The sequence below is a fragment of the Callithrix jacchus genome, chromosome 15, assembly GCF_049354715.1.
Source record: "Callithrix jacchus isolate 240 chromosome 15, calJac240_pri, whole genome shotgun sequence".
Classification (NCBI taxonomy): Eukaryota; Metazoa; Chordata; class Mammalia; order Primates; family Cebidae; genus Callithrix; species Callithrix jacchus.
In genome coordinates, this window is record NC_133516.1 from 85,249,185 (window position 1) to 85,258,821 (window position 9,637).

Sequence of the window (9,637 nt, forward strand, 5' to 3'; positions counted from 1 at the left end):
TCGTATTGGGCTAGGTACCAAGGACACAGTGAAGTTAAGGAGTTAAGGCAATGTTCTGCCCTTGAAGAACTTAGGAGCTAGTAAAGATGTGAATACAGAAAACAATTAGGAAATGGTACTATGCCCAGTGGTTAGATACTATAGGGAATTTGGATGTGGTTAGATACTATAGGGAATTTGAAATGTGGAGTAGTCAAGTGAGAAACAGGAAGTATCTGAAGGCTACCTTATACTTGAAGAAGACAATTTTCAAAAGTTCAGAAGGAAAGGTCTGTGCATCGCCAACTCAGAGACATTAAAATGGAAGACCAAATAGGAGAGTTCTGAAATTCATATTCTATACCTATAATCACAAATCTCAGTGAGGCAGAAAATGAAGGCACCAAAAGAAACCAAAATGGCAGATTTCTCTTTAGAAGGCACTGTTTCCAGTTTACCTGTCAGAACCTTCTTTTACCCTGATATAAGGTCCAGCTGCCTTGAGTTTTCCTCTCTATGAAGATTCAGAGGCAATGAGCCTTGTGCAGTTCTGAATAAGCCTGAGTGGGTGCAGCTCAGGGAGACCAGTGTTTCACAGTGCACTTTACAGCACTTGGGAACAGGAAGGACATTTACATCACATGGGAAGCGGACCCACAGCCGTGCCACCGAGTGCTCAGACCCACTGAAAGCAAAATGCCAGGCAGGTCACCTTCAATACCTCCTGTGTCAACTCATCTATGAGGTCCTGAAGTCACTGAGGATAAATTTAGTCCCCATTTTATGACATAAGTATCTTGAGTGTTAGATACCCAGGATTTATGAGGCCTATGAGGATAAGCAGATGTAGATACCCCTAGAGTGATAAAAATGAGGTGACGAAGCAAGCAATAGTTCGAATCTTCGCTTCATAACATGCTAATTTTGCTACTTTAGAAAAGCTTGTCTACTTTTTCAAAGCTCACTTTCTTATGTCTTTTCTTATGTAAAACTTCATCATGGGTTTATGTAAGGGTGAAAAAAAATATTCGAAGGTGCCTAGCATAGAGCTTGGCATATGGTAGGTGCTTAATCAATATTCATTGACTCTGACTCTGAAATAACGTTTCCAAGACCTTGCTGTGCTGACATTTGCTGTCTGGCTCATGTGTCCATCTAAAATGCCAGTGAATCCCAAATTTCAATTTCCAGCCTAGACTTCTCTCCGACATCCAGATTTATATATTTCAATGCCTACTTAATATCTCTGTTGGGTTGTCTTCACACATGCTTCAGACTTAAAATATCAAAACGTGAACTTCCGATCTTCCCCCAAACCTTTTTGTTCCATATCTGTTCCCATCATAGTTGGTGGCAAGTCTCTCCTTCCAGTTGTCTGCCCCTAAGGTCTCTGAATAGCCTGGCTCCTCTCTTCCCCTCATGCCCTACGTGTGAGAGAGCCCACAATATCTTGTGGCTTTCCCTTCAGTGTATGTCCAGAATTTGACCACCTCTCTCTACTTTTACTGATAGAATCTTTATCAGAGCTACTGTGAACACTAGGCTGTAGTACTTATTGCAAGGTCTTCCTAACGAGGTTGTTGGCTTCCTATAGTTATTCTCAGCAGAGCAGCCAGAGTGGTTCCATGAAACCTGTAAGAATATGGATTAATCATTTCGGGTCACAATGCAAGCTCATAAATGTGTGCTCTTTTTTTGCTTTCTTTTTGTCATTTGGTGAAGATCTTCAATAAGTGAACAGAGAGAAAGATGGAAGCCAAAGTAGTATGGGTGAGATTTGAGAAAAGGGGTAACATAACTACAACTGAATGTTGCAGAAATTTAAGAGGCATGAAGCTAAAAAAGGGTCACTGAATCTGGCTACTATGGAGTTACTAATGACACTGAAGAATGCAATCTCGAAGGAGAAGTAAATGTTTACAGGCTATGTGACCAGAAATGGAAAAAAGAGCTATTGGTAAATTGTTTAGCTAGTTTGGTGGTGAAGGGCAATGGCAAAAATGTGATAATATTTCAAACATTCCCTGAATGAACAGTCACCAATCTTCATAAAAATTGTGACTATGGATAAATGCCAGGTCAGAACTCTCTAGGCTTTGCCTGCTACCCCATGCTCCAGAGGATCTTTATCTTTGTTTTATTCTGTTCTTTTTGTGTTTTTATGCCTTGGTGGCTGTCTGCATGTGATTCAGTCTGCATGTGGTTCGGTTCATCCCTCAAATTACCTTGCTCCATTTTGTGTGACCTGTTTACAAATTGAGTATTGCTTGTTCAAAATGCTTGGGGGGGAGCAGAAATATTTCTGATTTCAATTTTTTTTCCAAATTTTGTAAAGCTGCACTATACATAAACATTCCCTAACCCAAGGATCCAAAATCTAAAATACTCCAGTGAACATTTCCTTTGAACATGTCAGTTCTCAAAAAGTTTCTGATTTTAGAGCATTTCAAATTTGAGATTTTAGAATTAGGGATAATCAACCTATATTAGGTCCACCCACCATGCTTTGCTTAATTCCACACCTCAGCACCTGTAACTAGTGCAGGCACTCAGGACTTCAGCCCTTGCCCAATGCCTTAGATCCTGCTAGTGGGATAATTCAGTCAGGAGGGGGATAATATAATTATTTATATTTTATCTTTTGAGAAAGTGAAGGCCAAAGAAAGTACCTAGGAAAACCAGACAAAATGAAGATGCAGGAAACAGCAAGTTATTGATAGCAGATGACAGAGGAAGTGGGGGATGGGATCAGGAATGCAGGTAGAAAATGCACTTTTCCCAGCTGAGAAATTAAGTTCATTCTGGCATTTGAGCATAAACTGCAGCAGGGAAGGCAGCTCATGATGACTCCTTGGTTAAATCTCCAGGGTCCTTCCAGCTGCCAGACCACTTCTTCAGGACGATACACCTACTGATTTGACTCTTCTCTTTCACTCTCCCTCCTTCCAAATACCTGACTCAAGCTTGCCTGGCTGTACTGTGGCTCAGCTTGTTCTTCTAATTGGAAGCAGAAGGTTACCAAAGTCCCGGGTCCAGCAACACAGACATCTTTTGTAGTTTGTGTTTGCTATGCCATTAGTGGCAGCTTCAAGCTGAGGCAAAGGCTTTCTAGAGTCACTGTTCCTCTCCTAGAAATATTTTAAACCTGGGAAGAGGTGAGATTATGATATCTTTTTTTCCTACCCCCACAGCAAAGGCTTCGTTTCACATAAACTGAGCTTCAGACAAAGAAAACTAAACAAAGAACAACAATAACTCCCCTTGGCAGCTACTCCCGGACCATTTTATTGCCAGGCCATTATCTAAAGCCTCCTGTGATTATAAAATAGCTTTTGAGTTGAAATCTTTTTTCATATTTCTCTTCTTTCATTAAGTGATTGTTGCTGCCAATATAATTTTTGTTCTGGACACACTTCTACAAAAGACACTTGAGCTTCCTTGTCCTCTCCTCTCAATGAACACTTCCAGTAAATGCCATAATTAAAATGCAGAAATTAGTCTCATCAGACATGATCATATCTCAAGATTCAAGTTCAAAGGCATTATGCTTTGAGAATTGCAAAGTGTTTTTCTTACTGTTATGTATTTCTCTATCAAATTTTTGTTGCAATTTGTAGCTTACATCAAAATATAAGCCTCACTGCATTGTAAGCAACTTTGAATTAGGTTAACTTTTTTTTTTGAATGCCCACAATATTTCATGTATAGTACATTTCTAGTATTGGATCAAATGTTTGTTTCATTCATAGAAAAGATCTACTTCTCCTGAGAATTCCTTCAAGCATTGGCTGTCCCATCAATAAAGTCTAGTGACCCTGGCCATGCAACTACTTTTCTTTTCCCTGCACTGTTTTGCCTCACTGGATACAGAAGCCTTCCTAACATGGCAAAGGTGCCCCATTTGACTACGTTCTTTATTAGCTTACATGCAATTGGACATTTGTTGCTGTCTTTTGAGAGGCAATTCTATTGCCATGAAACCTCAATGCAATATTGAATCAATATAAACTCTGCATTTGCTGAATTTATAGTTCCAGTTGTATGTTTGTGATAATAAAGACACTCAGCTCTTGGAAATGCTTTAGACTCTCAATTCTGTTCTAATAGTTGTGAGGTGGATGATTACTGGCAGAGAGTCATTTTTCATTTTCTCTGTGAAAATATAATAGAGGAAGGACAACTTTATGGAAGTATGCTGTAGAATAAATGCAGGAAACATCAAGGACAATTAAGGTAACAGGATATGTTCAAGGTGTGGCAAGATTAAGAGTGGAAGATGAATAGAGATTCTGCAGAAATAGACACAGAACTCTCAGTTGAGCCAAAATTCTTCATATATGGTGCTTCCAGGTGGTCAAACAAAAGTTTTCTTTCATAAAATTTTCCAAACATCAAATATTAGAGAAAATATAAGAGGTCTAACAAAGGTATTTCTCACATGTCACAATTCAGAGCTCTAGTTAAGTTTGTGACCACAGCATTAAAACAAAGTATTTGTTTAGAAAATTAATGCTTTAACCAAGACTATTAGGGAAACTTTTGTAAATTATTTTTAAAATGGTTTATAAGGATTTTAACATATCCATAAAATGGAAATTCAACTCCTAATTATAAATTAGGCTTCCCTATACAATAAACCAAAGTCAAGTGAGATCTGTAATTTGAAAATGCCTTAGTAGTCATTAGTTGAATTATTATGACTTCTTCTAAACCAAAACTGCCTTTCATTTTAAGGACATGTCTAATTTAGACATGATCTAATTTTGATGAGCTTCCTCTCCTGAGGTCAAATTCATGATTCTTAACTTTTTTCCCCATCATCATCAACTTACTTATCAGTTAATACTTATCAATGTCACTGATATCCATGTCTTTGCTCATTTGTTTACCGAAGAGAACTTGATATGGCTCATCACATTTAAAACTGATTTCAGATCATGTACAGATATTAAGGGTTCTTAATTGATGTTGAGTATTGAATTTTTCTATTTTTTAAATATGGTATTAATTGGAAGAGAGATTTCCACTGTAGCTTCTCCCTAACCCTTTGGCATTAAAAAATAAGATTATTAACTTTTAAAACATTTATGTATCTGTGTTCTGTTCAGTTATACAACATCATAGGTAGGTAGATAGATAGATAGATAGATAGATAGGTAGATATAGATGTATATTTTAAGGCTTTTTTCATATATGAAATTTCAATGTGTAATTTTTTAAAAATTGGGTTATATTTACACAATGGTATACTATGCAGCAATTAGAACAATCTATGACTACATGCAATAATATTAATTAATTGTGAAACGTAATATTGAACAAAATAGCACCAGGTACGGTGGCTCATGCCTGTAATCCCAGCACTTTGGGAGGCCGAGGCAGGTGGATCATGAGGTCGGGAGATCCAGACCATCCCGGCCAACATGATGAAACTCCATCTCTACTAAAAATACAAAAATATTAGCTAGGTGTGGTGGTGCATGCCTGTAATCCCAGCTATTCGGGAGGCTAAGGCAGGAGAATCACTTGAACTAGGGAGTCAGAGGTTGCAGTGAGCCAAGAATTAGCCACTGCACTCCAGCCTGGATGACACAGTGAGACTCTGTCTCAAAAAAAGAAAAAAAATTGAGCAAAATAAGCCAGCTTCTACTGCTTTTAAACACATATGAGACAAAATTAATATATGCTGCTGGAAGTCAGAAGAGAGGGATAATGACTGTAAGAAAACATGAGGGAGATTCTGAGGGAGGTAATGTGCTGTTTCCATATTGGTGCTAATTCAAATAGGTATGTCAAATTTGTGAGAATTCATCAAGTGGTATAATTATGATCTTTGCACTTTTGTGTATATTATGCTTTGAGGAAACCATTTAAAATGTAATTTTAGTAGGAATATAAAGATTTCTGATCCTGTAGCCTCAGTCAGGTCCCTTAGAACTTTATTCAGATGCTGCTGGGAATCAGAAAAATAAGAAGTAAAATACAATTTTTAAATGTGTTTTCGTGTGTCTGGAGACTTTAGTTAGAGAAAATAGTTTATACATCTAATAGATGGTGTGAAGCAAAAATAGAAATATATTCCAATTGTCTCTCACCATCAAACCTTGATTATTTTGACCTCTCTCCTCTAAAATGAGGTTATATCCCCTCAAATATGCATCTTTTCTATTAAAATATATTCACTAAGAAAAATGTAATTATCAGATTTAATTAATATTTCCTCATTACTCTTGAAGAATTGAGACAATTTGTTGGTTTGAAAAGAAAAAATACCTTACATAAATATAATTAACATAGTTAAATATACATAAGCTTATCATTTACAATCATATTTCATATGCCTATAACCTGTTATATATCAAACTTGGTTTTGACCTAATTCCACTCTTGGTTTGGTATTTGTTTTTAATCCCGAGCATCATAAATTATTCTTTGACATGACCACATTTATTGAGTTCTCTTTACTTAGGGGATAAGACTGGGTTGGGCAGTTTGAAGACCAAAGCCTTTATTTTAGAGATAGAGCAAGGACTAGGGAAAAACAGCCATACTATCAGCTTCTCATACATATCTCTGTACTAGTGTCCTGTCTCTGAGAGTACCGTTGAAGAAAGACCTAGCTAAATTGGTTAAATAAGTGCACTCAAAGAAAAAATATTTGACATTTGCTCCTGGTTGCTAGCCCCCAAAGTTACTTTAAATCTTAAATAGGGCACAGAATATCAAACAGATGATTTTCCACAGATTCTTCACTCAGATGTGCTAACTTAGGGGATGCTACACTTGTCATTTAGCTCAGAGAGGCTGCTTCCCAATAAGATTTGCTCCGTACCCTAGCTACAAGGTCTTCATACAAGTCTCTACACGTTTCCACCTCTACTCAAAGCGGATCAAGTAAGAAACCTGCAAATAGTCTGTATCCCCAAATCTATCTATTATCTCTATATGCAAAAAAAACCACATTTAAGATCACGTCAAGAATTAGCATACTTGTGTCTCTTTGGTAGCGTATCCATTGTATTGATTCGTTGATTGGTTTTGCCTGAAGTATAATATCAAACAAATTAATATTACCAACAAATTTAAAAAATCGTGAATAACTATATAATTACTATGTTTTAGTTAAATGGCAGTCATTTAGAAGGAGTGGGCTTGTATCAGAATCATAGTTCCTGATCCAGACCTGAAATCTTATAAATACATGAAGATGTCTTATTGAAAATGAAGTTTCTATTGTTTTCAAATATATTGACATTGATTTCTTGCTATTATATTTGTTATTAAAATTTAGCTATTTTCCTAGTAGAAACAAGTAAATGTCCATAAGACACATGAAATAATAATACAGTTTCACAAATTGCAAAACTTAGGTCTATCTGTTGTCTTAAACTTTCAGTTATTCAATGATTTTGCATCTATATAATTTAAACATTTAAAATGTAATTTTAGTAGAAATATAGATTTCTGATCCTGTAGCCTAAGTCAGATCCCTTAGGTGCTATCCAAGTTTCTGACAGAATTTAAGTGTTTTCTTTTATGCAAGTGAATTTTCTTCCTATGTAGGTCAACTATGCTATCAGTATCTCAAATAAAGCAAAAATGAAAAAGTCAAAAGAGGAAAAGATGATTATTTATTATTTTATTTCTTCCTTGATAGTTTATTATCTAGGTCAACCTCAGGAGGGAATTAGAAGTAGGTCCAGCCTCCTTGGGGTCTGATTTTTCTGTAATTACACAGCCTTTATCCTTGGTTCTAGGTACAACTCTGAGACTCTCACTTAAGGCTCAGGCAGTCCCCCATGTGTCTTACATCTCTTGACTTATATAAAAGCACTGTGTGGTGTGAGAAGGTTATAAGAAACATGTCAATTTAAAAAATAAAATTAAAAACTGTAAAAAAAAAACTTAAGAAACATAACACCTATTAAAGTGCTACCTCAAAACATCTCCCTGATGAGTATATTAATGTGGTCTTATGATACCAATGGTTTAAACAAATAATTTTAAACCAAGTTGTAGGTACCTTAAGAACTAATAGAAAAATATTTATAACTCAGGAAACTTTTCAAGCAACAGAGATCCCATCATGTAGATAGCTGGTTTCTGCCCATGGCTACAGTCAATCCATTTTACTAAAAATTTAATCTTAATGCTATTCATCATCATTAACTCCAGCAATTGGCCAATATATTTAAATGAAACAAATTTTGAAGATTTAGGAAGCAATGACAGTTCACGACACCAAGAATAATATTTGCAGTTTAAGAAAATTTGTGTACATCCAATTTACAAGGAATAAAAATGTCATGAGTCAGATTATTTCATATAAAGTATTTTATGTCATCCTGAACCCAAAGACTTGCAGTGGCTTAATAGAGAAAATAAATTAAGGTTTATCATTAACAAATGAAAACATTATTTCAGTCTCTTAATGAGTCCTTTGCATAAATTGAGATTTCAATAAGACCCTACCTTTAAGAATATAAAATATACTTTTTAAGTATTCCCCTGTGAAATGTTTTTGACATATATTCTGGATGGGCTGATTGCTAGACTAATGCTTGTGTGGGAAGAATGGCATGTTTCACCTGTTTATTTCTCTGAGATTTCCATTTTGACTTTCTCTCTTATGCTCTGGTTAATGGGTTCTTAAAATAAAGTGGTACCCATTTTGCTTTATTACTTTAATTTCTTTAAGAGTGAGTTCTATTCCTTCTCTATTTCCAGTTCAAAGGCAGCACAGAGTCTTAATAAACTTTAAATGTATTTGGGTAGCTAATAAATTTAATGATCTCATCAACTTAAAAAATAGCAAGTAAAAGTAAGTGATCTTGAGAATAATTAGCAGGGCAATGATGGGAGAGGAGAGAATAGATGACAGTGCCCTTATTTCTGTCTAACTTTTCATGGAGAAAATGTCATCATTATTTTGCCTCTGTTATCTATAGCTTGAAATGTACTCTATATATACAGTATATTTTATCTTAGCAGTTGAAAATAATTTATGAATATAACATTGTCTGTCCTATTTATATCTCACTAAACCAGAAAGAAAATGCTTGAACTGAGAGTTGGCAGAGAGAAAACAGAGTCAAGGATGGGTGCATAGCAGTTTAATGATGGCGAAGGAATAATTAACGTGGAAGTGATACTGTTTTCCTATATGAGATCAATAGTGAACCTAAAGAGACTATTAGTCTTTCTACAAATGTCTATGGTTTTATTTCAAACAATGTTGGTATGATAAATTAGAAAGGATATAAATGTCCTTTATTTAATGCATGATAATTCTTAGCACATTTTTATCATGTGAATTCAGTGTTATATGCTAAGAGGTGGTGGCTGGGAGTTTCTGCCTCTGAGTGCAAGAGTGCTTTATCACTGGCTCTGTTTTGAATTAACTATTACATGTTTATAGCAAAAAGTTGACCAACTTTTTGTTGATTTCACAATTGTTTTTTTTTTTTTAATTCTTTGAAGATAACCCCCTTATTCTCTGCCCTTGTGAAAGAATCCTCCTACTATGTTGGCCTTGGCCCATCAAGGACAAGGCTGACATTTCTTGAGGTGCCTAGTAATCCGGTGAGAAAGAGGATATTGTCTGTATTATTTAACAGATGATAACACAGATAGAACATTTTAACTGGTACAATATCTT